Source organism: Schistocerca americana, chromosome 1 (genome assembly GCF_021461395.2).
Source record: "Schistocerca americana isolate TAMUIC-IGC-003095 chromosome 1, iqSchAmer2.1, whole genome shotgun sequence".
NCBI classification, from domain to species: Eukaryota; Metazoa; Arthropoda; class Insecta; order Orthoptera; family Acrididae; genus Schistocerca; species Schistocerca americana.
Genome location: NC_060119.1, coordinates 1,182,666,185 through 1,182,685,924, shown reverse-complemented (window position 1 = coordinate 1,182,685,924; position 19,740 = coordinate 1,182,666,185).

The following is a 19,740-nucleotide window of genomic DNA, read 5'->3' as shown; positions in this document are numbered from 1 at the left end:
GTTAACATGTAACATGACACTTGCACGGGTCGTCGGCTGCGGAGGCCCATCCTTAGGAGCGTTCGGTTGCTCTGTGTGTTCAGACACATCTGCACTCCGTACGGCATTAAACTCTGATGTTAGTTCCGCCACAGTTCGCTGCCTGTCCTGTTTTGCCAGTCTGCCCAGCCTAATGTGACCGACATCTGTAATGAGGGGTGGCCGCTCAACCCCACGACGTCTGGACGTGGTTTTACCTTTGTTTTGCCACGTGTTGAAGACATTCACCACAGTACTCCGCGAACACCGGACAAGTCGTGCAATTTCCGAAATGCCCTTTCCAGGGCTCCGTGTCATCACAATGTGCCCTTGGGCGAACTCAGATAGATCGGGCGCTTTCCCCATTCTACATTTACATCTAAATCTACGTGATTACTCTGCTAGTCACAATAAAGTGCCTGACAGAGGGTTAATGAACCACCTTCAAGCTGTCTCTACCGTTCCACTCTCGAACGGCACGCGTGGAAAACGAGTACTTCAATTTTTCTGTGCCAACCCTGATTTCTCTTATTCTATCGTGATGATAATTTCTCCCTATGTAGGTGGGTGCCAACACAATGTTTTCGCAATCGGAGGACAAAACTGGTGATTGAAATTTCGTGAGAAGATCCCGTCGCAACGAAAAACGCCTTTGTTTTAATGATTGCCACTCCAATTCACGTATCATGTCTGTGACACTATCTCCCCTATTTCGCAATAATACGAAACGAGCTGCCCTTCTTTGTACTTTTTCGATGTCATCCGTCAGTCCCACCTGATGCGGATCCCACACCGCACAGCAATACTCCAGAATAGGGCGGACAAGCGTGGTGTAAGCAGTCTCTTTAGTAGACCTGTTACACCTTCTAAGTGTTCTGCCAATGAATCGCAGTCTTTGGTTTGCTCTACCCGCAATATTATCTATGTGATCGTTCCAATTTAGGTTATTTGTAATTGTAATCCCAAAGTATTTAGTTGAATTTACAGCCTTCAGATACGTGTGACTTATCGCGTAATCGAAATTTAGTACTCATATGAATAACTTCACACTTTTCCTTATTCATGGTCAATTGCCACTTTTCGCACCATTCAGATATCTTATCTAAACAATTTTGCAAGTCGTTTTGATCAGCTGATAACTTTACAAGACGGTAAATGACAGGATCATCTGCAAACAATCTAAGACGGATACTCAGATTGTCTCCTACGTCGTTAATATAGATCAGGAACAATAGAGGGCCTGTAGCACTTCCTTGGGGAACGTCGTATATTACTTCTGCTAGTCGATGACTTTCCGACTATTACTACGAACTGTGACCTTTCTGACAGGAAATTACGAATCCAGTCGCACCACTGAGGCGATACTCCGTAGGCACGCAGTTTGGTTGGAATACACTCCAGAGGAACGGTGTCGAAACCCTTCTGGAACTCTAAAAATGTGGAATCAATTTGACATCCCCTGTCGATAGCACTTATTACTTCATGAGTATGAAGAGCTAGTTGTATTTCACAAGAACGATATTTTCTGAATCCGTACTGACTATGTGTCAATAAATTGTTTTCTTCGAGGTAGTTCATAATGTTCGAATACAGCATATGTTCCAAAACCCTACTGCAAATCGACGTTAGTGATATTCCACACGCGGGCAGCGCGCTCTCTGACACTACACGGATCCTGTATGTGCCTAACTTACAGTCACTCCCCGCCAGGTGACACCGCTATCGCCTGGACGGGTTTATATCGATAGTAGGTCGGCGGTGATAATGTTCTAGATCGTCAGTGTATGTCAATACGCTACAGCATTTCCGTCGCAAATTGTTGACATGGTTTGTCGCTGGCATCAGATGTTGCAAAATTTGCGCTTTGTAAGCATGCAAACGATGACGCTGTGGTACTACACGATAAAATGTTGCTCCAGGTGCATTACGCTGCCCAGTTAACTCACGAATGGACTTACCTGGGCTTCAGAGAATCGCTTGTGTGACGTCCTCCACTGTCTCTTCGGAAACGTACGACGTGCACGGTCACAAAATTTGGGAATACCTCTGGTCGGCTGAAACTTACGATTTGCATTCCTTAATTCTGTTCTCATCACATCCATGCAACCTACGATAATTTTTTTTTTTTTCAAAGTAATTGGCGATTTCTTTCTCGAAACCAAACTATTTCTTGCACGCACTGCTATGGAGCTGATATTTTCATCTCTTGCGATCATGCTGCAATCTGGCGACAATAGTTAGCACGTCTGAGACAAATTCCTTGAGATGCTGTAACGTTGTTGCTTTAATTTGTGGTGTAAGCGGTGCTGCTAGACAATAAAAGCGGGTTAAAAGCTGTGAGCTGTCTGGGGAAGTTAACCTTGCATTACTGACCAACTGTTTCACCAGGTATCCAGTCTAGCTTACCAAATTCCCAACCAGACTAACATTAATTATAGTCTTTTAATAGTCATACGACAACCGGTGATATATATATAAAAGATAATTTAAATAAAAAGAAATAAATCAATTTATATTTGGAAATTTATTTTAACATTGATCATTGAAATTTCAGCATATTAAACTTGATTCCTAACTAAACTGGTGCCTTATTTAGGATTGTGAAAATGTGAGATTGCAATCTTACGGAACACATCAAATATGGAGCCAAGATTGGGAGACTGCATACAACACTGCATTCATAAAACAACACGCAAAGAACGTTGAAACATATGCAAGAGAAAGTTAACCACTACCAACCGATTCAATTTTCACCCAAAGAAGTTACGTTCGTAGCACAATCCTGTCCGTCATGTAATTACCACACACTGGTATACTAAATTCATATTAACTCTTTGTGAAATCTTCGCGAAAAGAATAGCTGAGGGCTACTTTGATGATTACACCACATGCTTCACGTGGTCAACTTGGTTTACACAAAGAGTGTAACTCCACAATAATTTTGATAATTAAAATAAATTAGATCGAAAAGCAATTTACAAAAGAAAAACCTCTAACTGGTTACTATCGTCTTACTATTAACCTGATGGGTCAAACAATTATATAAGCACGTGATAGTGGTCTCACAAAGTACACCCCACGTGGGTTGAACGTAAAGAAAAGTTACTATATTGAAAAATACTGTCAAGACGAGACGTTATAATCTCACGCACATTCACATTTAAGATTGATGAACTTAGTTAGAGTTACTGATCAACACGTGGTTCCACTTTACTCACAAAGTAGTGACAAAGCAACTACCGGAATATATTCTGAACTTCACACGAGAATTACACTGCGCTGCAATTTAAGATAACATTAGATATTTTAGAGTTAAACCTGAAATAAAGGTGATTAAATTTTCAGTTAGGCTGAACTTAAGAAATCCATTGTCCTACGGTCTTAGCAGACACGCGCTTAGCCGGAGATCTTACCACTTCAGACGCTCGCCACGGACAGACTGACTTGGTCCCTTTCTGAGGGTGGCTCACAAATACAAACGGAAGTGGCCAGAGGGGCAGCTTCCTATACCAACATGACAAGAGACGGACAGGACCATACTAAGGATAGAAACCTCTCTGCTTTCAGAAAGCGTAGCTACCTGTTCCGACTTTGGTCCTACTGTTCTCTAGCAGACAGGCTTGTCTGCTACCCTCAAGCATGCAACTAGAAATACGTTTGCTCATTCATCCTCTCACACAGAAGGGAAGGGGGATGACAGTATCTTATCATATTACAGTATACAAAAGAAAGCGGATGTAGGTTCCGTATGAGACTGTGTGACATGAATTACATATAAACTGTGTTTTAAAGTGTAGTAGTGTGACAGATCGTTCTTGTTTTATGTGTGAAAGTAACACGTTCCACTACTCAGTCTCCTCCCAGTTAGTCAGAAACGCCACAGTAAATTTTAGAAGAGGAATTTATGCCGTAAATGACAACAGATTTAAGAAATTAACATGAAAGGAATCCAACAGAGACCTTTCAATGCTCTAGCAAATGGTGCAATTTCATTCTCATACCTCACGTAGCTTTTTTTTTCTTTTCTTTCCAGAATTTGAAAAGTGTGTGGTTTGAAAGTGACGCACTGTATTTTCCAGGCCGAGGACTTCTCAGTCCACACAAACACACACACACACACACACACACACACACACACACACACACTAAAACTAAGGATGCGTTCCACATTGTTAACGGTATGTGGCACAAATGACGGGCATCGCACTCAGATAGCTGAGTAGCGGAACCTGTTCCGTAGATAGGATCCTTGCTAAGCGGGCGAGCACCTTGCCGCGCCGTCTTTGACCGACGAGGTCCCAGTCTTGCCAGAACTGAGTCATAGCCTCGAGCACCGTCAACCATTAACGAATTCGTGCTCCGATTATGCGCGTCCTCTGCAGCTGTGAGTCACGCCGCTATCGCTCGCGTATAGCGGTTCAGGTGGTCTTTCTTTCGATAACCTACACTGCTTCGGCTGAAACTGTCTCATCCCGGATATACGTAGAACTGTTTTCTCGCCGCTGATAAACGGATGGTTAGTAAACGGAACTGGCATGCTTCTCAGCACAGTTTTCGCGTTAAACAAATATTTTGATGCCGCAGCAGAATTGGAAATAAAGATTTGCTAAGAAGCAGCAGTTCGAGAAAAAGGAAATAAATTTGTGTTTAACGCCTCTTCGATGACGTGCTGATTATACTTGGAGCACAGGGTTGGATTGCAAAATGATGAGGAATGGAATCGGTCGTGCTCTTTCAAAGAAACTATCCCAGCCTTTGCCTTAAGCGGTTTGGAGGAATCATGGAATTCTACACCTGCATTTTAATACGAGTACAGCGTACAGCCGACGGCAACAAGTACAGTTTTTCAAATTCAGAAACCGCACTCAGATATGAAAGTCAAGAGACAGAGAGAAATAATCAAGTCTCGAATTTTAAATGTCGACTGAGTGGATGACATCGGAAGTTCACTGAGGCTTTTTGCGGATGATGCTGTGGTATATCGAGAGGTTGTAACAATGGAAAATTGTACTGAAATGCAGGAGGATCTGCAGCCAATTGACGCATGGTGCAGGGGAATGGCAATTGAATCTCAATGTAGACAAGTGTAATGTGCTGCGAATACATAGAAAGAAAGATCCCTTATCATTTAGCTACAATATAGCAGGTCAGCAACTGGAAGCAGTTAATTCCATAAATTATCTGGGAGTAGGCATTAGGAGTGATTTAAAATGGAAAGATCATATAAAGTTGATCGTCGGTAAAGCAGATGCCAGACTGATTAATTGGAAGAATCCTAAGGAAATGCAATCCGAAAGCAAAGGAAGTAGGTTACAGTATGCTTGTTCGCCCACTGCTTGAATACTGCTCAGCAGGGTGGGATCCGTACCAGATATGATTGATAGAAGAGATAGAGAAAATCCAACGGAGAGCAGCGCGCTTCGTTACAGGATCATTTAGTAATCGCGAAAGCGTTACGGAGATGATAGATAAACTCCAGTGGAAGACTCTGCAGGAGAGAGGCTCAGTAGCTCGGTACGGGCTTTTGTTGAAGTTTCGAGAACATACTTTCACCGAGGAGTCCAGCACTATATTGCTCTCTCCTACGTATATCTCGCGAAGAGACCATGAGGATAAAATCAGAGAGATTAGAGCCCACACAGAGGCATACCGACAATCCTTCTTTTCACGAACAATACGAGTCTGCAATAGAAGGGAGATCCGATAGAGGTACTCAAGGTACCCTCCGCCACACACCGTCAGGTGGCTTGCGGAGTATGGATGTAGATGTAGACCGTTGCAGAAAGATTTATGCCTAGAGATAGCTTTTTGTCAACAGAATGCTGATGTCTCCAGTTTCCGTAAATTTCGTTCCAGTTTGGCATATTAGGCAGGAATACTTAAAAGAATCGAACTTTGATTTATACTTTGGGTAATTTGTGCTCCGCTTTAAAAAAAAATTATTTTTCACACATCTCTATGTTTATGATGTCATAGCTCCCGAACTACGCATTATACATCGAATAATTTTGCAGGTATAAGGGGCTGTCAAATGGAAACGATAAAGATGGAAAAAATAAGAATAATGTTTATTATTTCAAAAGTAGTCGCCTTAACTGTTAATACTTTTAAAATTAGCCGCCTTACCGTTTAATACATTTATCCCATAGTGAGATAAAACGGTCAGTGCCTCCGTGGTAAAATGTTTGTGGTTATCTATGGAGCTATGACTGGAGAGAGGTGTGTATCTTTTCGTCGGAAGCAAATCGACGACCACGAATGTCTTTCTTCAGGGCACCAACAACATGAAAATCGCCCGAGGAAAGGTAGGGACTGTATGGAGCTTCCCAGCAAGAGTATCCTCAGCGAATCTTGTGCAGCGCAGTCGAACAAGGTGGGACAAAACGACCGCCCACATGTTGCCAAGATTGTTTCCACTGAGATGCAGAAGTTGCGCTACGGATCCCTAACACATTGTCCTTACGTTCCCGATATCTCCCCGCGCAATTTCCATATTTTTGAAGCTTTGTTCGTCGATTTTCTTCGGACGAACAGGTGTGTGCCTGGCTACAATCATTGTTCCGTAGCCAACTGCGAACATTTCTCCATGAAGCCATTGACCGTCTGGCTTCACAGCGGGATAAATGTATTGACAGTTATGGCGATCACTGCTGAAATAATAAACACTGTACTTACTTTTCTTCGCCTGTCTCGTTTTCAGTTGACTGCCCCTTATACAGTGAGTGGTATAGGGGGAGAGTTATCTAAAAATTGTGTTGCGAATGATGTTAGTAGTAAAGAGGCAATAAATCAAAACGTTGTGCCTGATGCTAATGTTTTACTACATGAACAGTGAAAATGTAGTAAGCGACAAGCTTTATTTTCCTTTCAATATTTTGTGGAAGCTGTCAGCCACAAAAAGTTTCGAAAAGGTTTGAAATTGTGTGCAAAATTTGCAGAAAGTGACTAAGTGATCTCATTCTCGAACGATGGATGAATATAATCGGGGTAATTTGAGCTCCGTCCGTTACACTGCGTCAAGAGATATGCACGGTTTCTAATTTTAATGCCTGATATACTGTGTTAATCCAATAATATGAGTTTATGCCTCTTAATGAGTCGATAATGACAGCACTTTACATTTTTAAATTCGGTCAATTAATTGTATGAAAAACTGAAAATCAAATTTTTGTTGCCCTTCAAAGCAGTTGCATAGGCAAACCGCAACTGCGACTGGGGGACCGTTTAATCGTCTTAACAAAATAAATTCTGATTTTGTCCGTTATAAATGGTTTCCCTGAAAGCCTGTGAATGTGAAAACAATGGGTTTGTTTGTAAATAACTTTTCTCCTACCAGTAGCGATTTTCTTTTGTTCATATTTTACACAACGCGTTTCGGGAAAAGATTCCCATTTTCAAGTGTGTGTTTTTTTGTACTGTGCGATTTTTACGTAATGTTTTCGATTCTGTGACGTTCTACTTGGTTTTATTGACTTTACTGCATTATATAAAAACAGCGAAATTTTTAGTTAGTTATCGACTTTTACATGTAGTCAGTGACGAAATTTGTAAGAACTTTTACTTACATGTGTGAGGCCCTGCACGAATGGACCATGAGAAAATTGTAAGTACAAGTTCTCCCGAATTTCGCCACTAACTACATATGAAAAGCGATACCTAACTAAAAATTCCGCGTTTTTTTGTACATTGCAGTAAAGTCAGCAAAAGAAAACGGAACGTCACACATCGAAAACATTACGTAAAAATGGCGTAGATCAAAGAAATACACACTTGAAAATGGCAATCACTTCTCGAAAGCCGGCCGCGGTGGTCTCGTGGTTCTAAGCGCGCAGTCCGGAACCGCGCGACTGCTACGGTCGCAGGTTCGAATCCTGCCTCGGGCATGGATGTGTGTGATGTCCTTAGGTTAGTTAGGTTTAAGTAGTTCTAAGTTCTGGGGGACTGATGACCACAGCTGTTAAGTCCCATAGTGCTCAGAGCCATTTGAACTTCTCGAAACGCGTCGTGTAAAATATGAATAAAAGAACAACGTGACTGGTAACAGAAAAGTTATTTATAAACAAACCCAAAATAGATGACGTTTGAAAGTATATTTCTGAAAAGGAGAAATGCTCATAGTTGTTGCGTTCCGCTCAAACACTTGAAGCTAGACTTGCCAAATCTGTATCTGTAATTAACGGGCGGCCGTGGTGGCCGAGCGGCTCTAGGCGCTTCAGTCTGGAACCGCGCGACCGCTACGGTCGCAGGTTCGAATCCTACCTCGGGCATGGATGTGTGTGATGTCCGTAGGTTAGTTAGGTTTAAGTAGTTCTAAGTTCTAGAGGACTGATGGCCTCAGAAGTTAAGTCTCATACTGCTCAGAGCCGTTTGAACCTTTTTTGTAGTTAAAGATTTGAGGTAAATTTGGGGCCTGACTGTTTTGTTATGGTTTTTTCAAATAGGTACTAATACACCTTTCTTAACATTCAGACACTTCTTTAGCTTATTTTTGACCCAAATTTTTGTGTAAACTTGCTGTTTCTGCCACAGTTTAGGATGTCCACTCTCTACCACTTAGCTCAATTTCTTCAAGAACAGTCGAAAAAATCACGACGACTGTTCTACATTTACGTCTACAGGTACTCCACAAGTCGCCGTACCGCGTGTGGCCGATGGGACCCTGTGCTACTACTAGTCATTTCCTTTCTTGTTCCACTCGCAAACAGAGCGAGAGTAATACGACTGTCTATGTTTTATAAAATGCATTTTAACTATCACCTGTTTATTTTCCCCATTAGTCATCTAGCAGTTTGGGTCATTAACCATTATCCAGGATGTAGGGCACAACAGATTACTTAAAATCGTGCCATATTCCTTTGAAGCTGAACAGTATCGAAATTATCCAGTGAAATTGTATAAACATCTGACATAATTTTTCTTAGAATACTGTCAGGCGGCGCGGGATTAGCTGAGCGGTCTTAGGCGCTGCAGTCATGGACTGTGCGGCTGGTCCCGCCGGAGGTTCGAGTCCTCCCTCGGGCATGGGTGTGTGTTTGTCCTTAGGATAATTTAGGTTAAGTAGTGTGTAAGCTTAGGGACTGATGACCTTAGCAGTTAAGTCCCATAAGATTTCACACACATTTGAACATTTTTGAATACTGTCAGTCATATTTCATGTCACATAGACAGACATCCCTGTCTATCGATAGGTTGACGCTTACACAGAAGATTACAGCAACCAGCCACTTCTTACAATGCTATTTACTTATTTAGACAGCGCCGTTATAGGTGTCGAACCGACAGGTTCATCTTCAGACGGCTAGTTCACGTTTTACATTAGATTTAGACTTTTGTTTCCCCACCTGACGAAACTTCCTTGGGGTGGTGGTGGTGGTGACGAATCCGCGCCGTTACGTTCCAGTGCGGGTGGCTTATCATCTTGCAGCAACGAATACTGCATAATGCACTATTGTGTGTATATATGCACGTAATATAAAGCACCACTCACACACTATGAAGTTTCATCACATGGAGCTATGTATACAAAGATGGTGATATGTACGTGGTCGGCAACATGCCACGTGGTCTGTATACATGTGATGAAACTTCTTAGCGGGTGAGTGGTGCTTCACATTATGTGCATATATATACATACACAAAAAAGTGCAGTATATAGTTTTTGCTGCTGCAAGTTGATACGCCACCTGGACTGGAATATAATGGCGCGGATTCTTCATCGGCACCAGCACCACAAGGAAGTTTCCGTCAGTTGGGGAAACAAAAGGAGAAATCTAATGTAACACGTGAACTATCCACCTGAAGATGAACATTTCGGTTCGAAACCGGTAGCGGCGCTGTTTAAATAAACAAATAGCATTGTAAAACGTAGCTGGTTGCTGTAATCTTCTGTGTAAGAGTCAACCTATATTTTGTACACAGCCACGGGCTCAAAATGTCAGTTTTTGACAAAATAGCATCTCTCTGTGTGACATGAGACATGACTTTCAGTATTCTAAGTCTTATTTTCGGGTGCTGTCTGTCTATTTGACCTGGGATATGACTGTCAAGACAAATTACGTCAGGTGTTTGTACGATTTCATTGGATAATTCGGATACTGTTCAGCTTCAATGCAATATGGGATGCATTTAGCTAATCTTTTGCACTCTACATCCTGGAGGATAGTTAATAATCGAAATCGATAGATGACTAATGGGACAAATAAACAGATGATGATTAAAATGCATTTTATGAATTACTATACGGCTGTTGAACCTCACCTTATGGAAACAAGACTATCTATGTGCCTGTGTATGAGGCCTAATTTCTCATAACTTACTATCGTGGTCCATACGCGCAATGTATGATGGTGGCAGTAGAATCTTTCAGCAGTTGGCTTCGAACGCTGGATCTCTAAATTTCCTGAGTAGTGTTCCTCCAAAAGAAAGTCGGCTTCCCTCCAGGTATTCCCAATTGAGTTCCCGAAGCATCTCCCTAACACTTGTGTGATGTTCGGACCTTCCGTTAACAAACCTGGCAGCCCGTCTCTGAATTGCTTCGATGTCTTTCTTTAATCCAACCTGGTACGGATCCCGAACACTCGAGCAGTACTCAAGAAAAGGTCGCACTAGCGTCCTATATGCGGTCTCCTTTACAGGTGAAACACACTTTCCTAAAATTCTCCCAATAAACCGAAGTCGACCATTCGCCTCCCCTACCACAGACGTCCCCTGCTCATTCCATTCCATATCGCTTAGCAACATTACGCCAAATATTTAATCGACGTGACTGTGACAAGCAGGACACTACTAATGTTGTAAGCTAACATTACGGGATTGTTCTTCCTACGCACCTGCATTACCTTACATTTTTCTTCATTTAGAGCTAGCTACCATTCGTCACATCACCGTGAAATTTTGTCTAAGTCATCTTGTATTCTGCTTAAGTCACTCAGTATCGAATCTTTATCGGACACCATAGCATCATCAGCAAACAACCGCAGATTGCTGCCCACACTATCCGCCAAATCATTTATGTACACACATTTTCAGAAAAAAACAGAACACCTTGAACGACCATTGCTAGGACGTTCATATTCACAAGACAAGTATATTAGTAAGTTCTGCAGATATGATTAGCATTTGCCGACCGGAGTGGTCAAACAGAGCTTGGATGGCGTGTACAGGTACAGCTGCCCATGCAGCTTCACCACCATACGACAGTTCATCAAGAGTAGTGACTGGCGTATTCTGACGAGCCAGTTGCTCGACCACCATTGACCAGACGTTTTCAATTGGTGAGAGATCTGGAGAATGTACTGGCCAGGGCAGCAGTCGAACATTTTATGTATCCAGAAAGGCCCGTACAGGACCTGCAACATGCGGTCGAGCATTATCCTGCTGAAACGTAGGGTTTCTCAGGGATCGAATGAAGGGTAAAGCCACGGGTCGTAACACATCTGAAATGTAACGTGCACTGTTCAAAGTGCCGTCAACGCGAACAAGAGGTGACCGAGACGTGTAACCAATGGCACCCCACACCATGACGCCGGGTGATACGCCAGTATGGCGATGACGAACACACGCTTCCAATGTGCGTTCACCACGATGTCGCCAAACACGGATGTGAACATCATGATGCTGTAAACAGAACCTGGATTCATCCGAAAAAATGATGTTTTGCCATTCGTGCACCCAGGTTCGTCGTTGAGTACACCATCGGAGGCGCTCCTGTCTGTGACGCAGTGTCAAGGGTAACCGCAGCCATGGTCTCCGAGCTCATAGTCCATGTTGCTGCAAACGTCGTCGAACTGTTCGTGCAGATGGTTGTTGTCTTGCAAACGTCCCCATCTGTTGAATCAGGGATCGAGACGTGGCTGCACGATCCGTTACAGCCATGCGGATAAGATGCCTGTCATCACGACTGCTAGTGATACGAGGCCGTTGGGATCCAGCACGGCATTCCATATTACCCACCCGAACCCACCGATTCCATATTCTGCTAACAGTCGTTGGATCTCGACCAACGCGAGTAGCAATGTCGCGATATGATAAACTGCAATCGCGACAGGCTACAATCCAACCTTTATCAAAGTCGGAAACGTGATGGTACGCATTTCTCCTCCTTACAAGAGGCATCACAGCAACGTTTCACCATTCAACGCCGGCCAACTGCTGTTTGTGTATGAGAAATAGGTTGGAAACTTTACTCATGTTAGCACGTTGTAGGTATCTCCACCGGCACCAACCTTGTGTGAATGCTCTGAAAAGCTAATCATTTGCATATCACAGCATCTTCTTCATGTCGGTTAAATTTCGCATCTGTAGTACGTCATCTTCGTGGTGTAGCAATTTTAATGGCCAGTAGTGTAGATTTCAGTCATGTCGGCTCAGCATGTGTCCTGCTGCGTAGTAGGTACAGGGTCCGCCATGGGCCCTGTTAACTTGTTCGTTGCGTGATGGCATCGACGCGTATAAGGCTAGGATGGTGTGGTGTTGTACAGCCATCCATGCTGCATTCACCTGGTCCGAAAGTTCTATGCGGTGGTTGACATTGGGTCACAGTGCTGCACCCGTCGTTTCGCCATATTCCACACATTTTCGACTGGTGACGAGTCTGGTGATGTGGCGGGCCAGGGAAAAAGACTGACGTCGCGTGACACCAAGAAGTCACGTGTTCGTGCATCACGTGCTCGTGCATTGTCTTGCTGAAAAATGGCGTCTGGCGTGTTGTGCAGAAAGGGTATGGCTGCGGGTCGCAGGAGGTCGTTCACGTCGGTCACACTGGTCACAGTGCCCTGGACATGCAAACTTCTGTGATTTTTGGTTGTACGCAACAGCACTCCAGACCATAAGACGTCGAGTTGGCAATGCGTATTGTGCGAATGCAGTCACTGTGACGTCGCTCCCTCTGTCTGTGGAAAACCAAAATGCGGCCATCATTATCAAACAAACAGAACCTGGATTTGTACTAAAGCACTGTCTGATACTTCTCCTGTCCCCAGTGACGTCGTTCCATACACCATTGCCGTCTGCCGTGTTTCTGCACATTCGTCAAAGGTAGGAGGAGAACTGGACGACGTGCAAGTAACCCATGCCGTGGTAAATGGCGACGGACTGTCACCGCTGAATGCGTACGGTATGTGACTCTGTTCCAGTGTTGCTCCAGAGCCACGGAGGACGCGATCTCTCCTGCAGTGCCATTCGGACGAGGTTCCGGGGGCGGGGGGGGGGGGGGGGGGCGGGGGGGGGGGGGGAGGGGGGTCTGCGTGCTGCGACCTGACCGATCTCGTCGTGTTCTACTGCCTTCCGTCAACCATTCTGCACATACCCGTTGCATTGCCGAAACACTTCGTCCCACGTAAGCGGCAGTTTCCCGAATGGACTCCTCGCAGTCTCTCATGCCACTAATGCGCCCTCTTTCAAACTCACTGATTTGACGGTACGGTTCGCGCATACGTCTTCGAGGCATCCTGCACTTTTGCTCAAGTAACACTGATCCATTACCACCGGTTTATAGCGACAGCGAGAGCTGCAGGAACATTTTACCGGTAGGTGGTGTTGCTCCGCGATATCGATGTTGACCTCGAATCTGTGAGGCAGTTGCTAATCATTTCTGCTGAACATACTAGTGTACATGTCCTGGGAATATGAACGTCCTATGTCTAATCATTCAAGCTGTTCTGTTTTTTATTTTTATTTTTTATTTTTTTTATGAATGTGAGTGTTTATAGAGAACAAGATCGGTCCTATCACACTTCCCTGTGGAACTCCTGATGATACCCTCGTCTCCGACGAAACGTGTGTAGTCAAGGACAACATACTGAGAAATACAACTTAGAAAGTTCTAAACTAGATCGCCCGTGCACGCGTTCATCTACAACTTCGCATTCACGTCTGTTGTCCGAAATCCACATTAGGGTGTGTTGCTGGCCGGTATGGCCAAACGGTTCTAGGCGCTACAGTCTGGAACCGGTCGACCGCTGCGGTCGCAGGTTCGACTCCTGCCTCGGGCATGGATGTGTGTGATGTAGTTTAAGTAGTTCTAATTTCTAGGGGACTGATGACCTCAGAAATTAAGTCCCATAGTGCTCAGAGCCATTTGAACCATTTTTAAGGTGTATTGCGGCTGGGAACTCTGTGATCCATTGTAACAGCTCTCATTTCCCGTTCCAGTCGCGATAGGTGCGCGGGAGAACGATTATTTGTAAGCCTTCGTGGGAGCTGCAATCTCTCCAGCTGTCCACAAGCAAATGAAACTATATGGCACCGGAGGTCTTTTCAAGTCTCAAACATCTGTGATGTATATATGCTGAATGAAGCGACGAATGAAAATTTCTACGAACGCAGGGTTCGAATCCGGCTCTCCTGCTCACTATTTTTTTTACAAAACAAAAATAACAAAAAGACTAACGTACAATGAAACAACATAAATAAGGTGACACCTAATTGCAGTCATCAATTACATCATTCACAGCATGTGGAATGATATTCAGTCTTTGACAGTAGCACAAATTTAGCAACGTCCTCCAATCGCGAGTTATCTTGTCACCTTCAACGGGTGGCAGATCAGCGTCCACATTTCCTTCTTCTGCAGCATACGTTTTCACTTCATTAATCCCCATACACAACTTAATCATTCAGTAAATCCTAAATCTCGTCCAGGGTAAATTATATGGACAGAAGAGTAGTTCCGAACAGCAGCATCTCGAGATCCTTCACTGGCTTGTCATCTTTGTCAGTTTCAGCCTTCTAACAGCATCCCTAGAGAGTTCATGATCTTCCTTTGTCAGGCAGATGCGCTAAGCAGTATGCCAGTGGCTTTGTACAACTTCACGGACTAACCTAGCACGCCTCATCCCCCCCGTACCCCCCCCCCCTCCCCACCTGCTCCCACCGCTGCCTGACTGGTCGAAGGCACATCTGTCACATCTGTTGTTTACAGTTAGCTGAAGCTGCCACAGTATTTACCGCTATGACGTGGTTTATGCGCTAGGAATGAAATCGGTTTCGGGAACATTTTGGACGCCCGTTGTATAAGTGGTGAGCCAAATTTCACACGGTCTACCTTCACCACGTGCGGAAGGAATCTCAACGGATAAGTTCGTATACAGGCATGAGGCTGTGCCGAACTCAGACCAGTGCGCGTGAGCTATTAATAGACTGTTCGTCCCCCAGCTGCGATATTATGGCTTTTCCACGAATTAAGTGAGATGCCGCGGCGTGTGAAAAGCTTACGACGAAGGCTGTGCGAGGCCAGTAGGTAAACTTACATATGCAACCGCACGGCGCTGCACAACGCACAGTGAATGAACGCTGTCGCCAGGTGCCGCCGGTAGGATGAAGATCTCGCAGCGTGTGAAAGCCTGCCTGGCCCCTCGGCGGCACCCACGGCGTTCGCCTCACGCTGCCTGCCGCCTCCGTCGGTTGGCGTCCGCCCCCTAACAAGCCGGTAACGACCGCCGCTAACGAGGTTAGCGTCCAACGTCCGCCGCTCCGCGCCGCTCGCTAACCTCGATCCCCGCAGACGGCAGCTGCAGGATATCGCCACGTGATGCTCCGCACCTGCTGGCGATCCTACGGGGTGACAATTACTGAACTATATGAAACAGAATAGTCATAATTTCTGAACGGTTTACCTTACGACGTTCAAACTGCACTGTTGGCCTTGGGGCATGATGGCAAATACACTACTGGCCATTAAAATTGCTACACCACGAAGATGGCGTGCTACAGACGCGAAGTTTAACCGTCAGGAAGAAGATGCTGTGATATGCAAATAATTAGCTTTTCAAAGCATTCACACAAGGTTAGCGCTGGTGCCGACACCTACAACGTGCTAACATGAGGGAAGTTTCCAGCCGATTTCTCATACACAAACAGCAGGTGACCGGCGTTGCCTGGTGAAACGTTGTTGTGATGTCTCGTGTAAGGAGGAGAAATGCGTACCATCGCGTTTCTGACTTTGATAAAGGTCGGATTGTAGCCTATAGCGAATGCGGTTTATCGTATCGCGACATTGGTGCTCGCGTTGGTCGAGATCCAATGACTGTTAGCAGAATATGGAATCGGTGGGTTCAGGAGGGTAATTCGGAACGCCGTGCTGGGTCCCAACGGCCTCGTATCACGAGAAGTCGAGATGACAGGCATCTTATCCGCATGGCTGTAACGGATCGTGCAGCCACGTCTCGATCCCTGAGTCAACAGATGGGGACGTTTGCAAGACAACAACCATCTGCACGAACAGTTCGACGACGTTTGCAGCAGCAGGGACTATCAGCTCGGAGACCATGGCTGCGGTTATCCTCGACGCTGCATAACAGACAGGAGCGCCTGCGATGGTGTACTCAACGACGACCATGGGTGCACGAATGGCAAAACGTCATTTTTTCGGATGAATCCAGGTTCTGTTTACAGCATCATGATGGTCGCATCCGTGTTTGGCGACATCGCGGTGAACGCACATTGGAAGCGTGTATTCGTCATCGCCATACTGGCGTATCACCCGGCGTGATGTTACGGGGCGCCATTGGTTACACGTCTCGGTCACCTCTTGTTCGCATTGACGGAACTTTGAACAGTGCACGTTACATTTCAGATGTGTTACGACCCGTGGCTTTACCCTTCATTCGATCCCTGCGAAACGCTACATTTCAGCAGGTTAATGCTCGACCGCATGTTGCAGGTCCTGTACGGGCCTTTCTGGATACATAAAATGTTCGACTGCTGCCCTGGCCAGCACATTCTCCAGATCTCTCACTAATTGAAAACGTCTGGTCAATGGTGGCCGAGCAACTGGCTCGTCACAATACGCCAGTCGCTACTCTTGATTAACTGTGGTATCGTGTTGTAGCTGCATGGGTAGCTGTACCTGTACACGCCGTCCATGCTCTGACTCAATGTTCAGGCGTATCAAGGCCGTTATTACGGCCAGAGGTGGATGTTCTGGGTACTGATTTCTCAGGATCTGTGCACCCAAATTGCGTGAAAATGTAATCACATGTCAGTTCCAGTATAATATATTTGGCCAACGAATACCCGTTTATCATCTACATTTCTTCTTGGTTTAGCAATTTTTTATGGCCAGTAGTGTAGTAAACGCTGTGTGGTTTGGTTTTAGCAACGATGCCCACTGTCATTACGATGGGTTCGTCACTAAGCAAATTTGGCGCATTTCGGGGACTGAGAAGCTGCATTCCGCGAACGAGAAGTCTCTTCACCCTCAATGGGTGACTGTGTGATGTGCAATTTCGAGTTGCGGAATAATCGGTGCGATATTTCTTGATGACACAGTGACTACCGAATGGTATATGAAGGTTTTGGAAGACGATTTCACCCCATTATCGATAGTGACCCTGATTTCGACAGGGTGTGGTTCGTGCAAGACGGAACTCGACCCCACCGAAGCAGGAGAGTGATGTCCTGGAGGAGCACTCTGGGGACCGCAATGTAGCTCTGGGATACCCAGAGGCCACTGGCATGGACCTCGAATGGCCGCCGTATTCTCCGGATCTGAATAAATGCAACTCCTTTTTGTGGGGCTATATTAAAGACAAGGTGTACAGCAATAACCTCAAAACATTTGTAAGCTGGAAACAGTCATTCAGGAGGTCACCGGCAGCATCGATGTTCCAACGCTTCAGCGGGTCATGCAGAATTTCGCTACACGTCTGCGGCGCATCATCGCCAATGACGGTAGGCGCATCGAACATATCCTAACCTAAATCCGAATATTTGTAGTGATGTTTACTCGTTGAATAAAGTGTGTTCACGCCGTAGTTTGTACCTAATTTACATTTTTTTGTATAGTTCATTAATTGGTCCCCGTAAGAGCTGCTTCGCAAAAGCTTCCGTAATGCGGCGAGGCATCCAATCAGAATCACAGTGCGTAAATGAACGTGGATGTGATGAGACAGATGGCGTCCCAAACCTTTATGGTCGAAACAGAACAGATGGTAGAGGATCCCCTAACTGAGAATGAACGGAGACAGCAAACAGTCACAAACTTGTGTTAAACTAACTTGAGCAACATGTACCAAGGTGTAAACCTCCTCTTCAGGCTACAATAGCAAAGGAAAATGTTTCTAAGTACTATGGGACTTAACATCTGAGGTCATCAGCCCCCTAAAACTTAGAACTACTTAAACCAAACTAACCTAAGGACATCACACACAGCCATGCCCAAGGCAGGATTCGAACCTGCTACCGTAGCAACAGCGCGGTTCCGGACTGAAGCGCCTAGAACTGCTCGGCCACAACGGCCGGCAATAGCAAAGGAAAAGCGAGATCGTAAACGAAATTACAGTATTTATTAAGGAGTACTGTTATCTTTGATGTTAAGGAGTTGCAATATTGTACTCCTTACTTGCCATCGGCTTCTGGAGTTTTCGAAGCAGAGCGTGCCTTTTCTCCGGAGGGACCAGTGTGTTCCTGCACTTCACAATGCCCCCAGCTGTACCGGTCACGCGCCGACTATAGTGTTCTTGCGCTTCAGCGCAGAGTGGTCGCGCTCAGCGACTTAATATACTAGTGTGAAGAATTTGGCAGAAAGTGTAATTAAAAACTGTAAATATTACATCGATTAGTAGGCGAAAAGTGTTGGAGTGAAACTTTTATCCAGCATGGATGAGGAATACTGCGACTGTGATGAATAAAAGTTTTGCATGAAATTACTGCAACCAGTCACCTTTTGTCTTGTCCTTTGTTTTTTTATTATTCCATTACCGGTTTCGAATCACCTAGCGATTCATCATCAGATGGTACATTTTCCAGAATAGGTACTGTGTACGCCAACACCCAACCAAAGGGTACTGATCACTGTAAGTAAAGCAACATCTATCTCATAATGTGAATAATACTCGCCACACTCAGTGCTTATACGTTTCGTTTAATCATCTTCCCAAAGCTACATTAATCCCACACAACAGTAGACAATTAATACATTAATGTATGTACCATCTGATGATGAATCGCTAGGCAGTTCGAAACCGGTAATGGAATAATAAAAAAAAAATTGAAGAGCAAAATAAAAGGCGACTGGTTCCAGTAATTTCAAGAAAGCCGTAATTCAGAATGAGATTTTCACTCTGCAGCGGAGTGTGCGCTGATATGAAACTTCCTGGCAGATTAAAACTGCGTGCCCGACCGAGACTCGAACTCGGGACCTTTGCCTTTCGCAGGCAAGTGCTCTACCATCTGAGCTACCGAAGCACAACTCACGCCCGGTACTCACAGCTTTACTTCTGCCAGTATCTCGTCTCCTACCTTCCAAACTTTACAGAAGCTCTCCTTTCTTTCAGGAGTGCTAGTTCTGCAAGTTTCGCAGGAGAGCTTCTGTAAAGTTTGGAAGGTAGGAGACGAGATACTGCAGAAGTAAAGCTGTGAGTACCGGGCGTGAGTCGTGCTTCGGTAGCTCAGATGGTAGAGCACCTGCCTGCGAAAGGCAAAGGTCCCGAGATCGAGTCTCGGTCGGGCACACAGTTCTAATCTGCCAGGAAGTTTCAACCACCGCACGGGATCAGTTAATAGATTTATAGTTGAACAGTTTCGTATTAATCAGTAACCTTCGTGGAGTAAAATGTTGATAATAGAGCAGAATAAAGAGTCCTGGTACCAGATTCCAGGAGGGGACGCACTGGTGAATGAGTGGAACACCTTCCCCCACCAACTCCTTACCGACTTTGTGGCCAGAATGGGAGCGCGTTGCAGAGGATGCATTGCCATCAGTAGTGATAACATACCGTATTA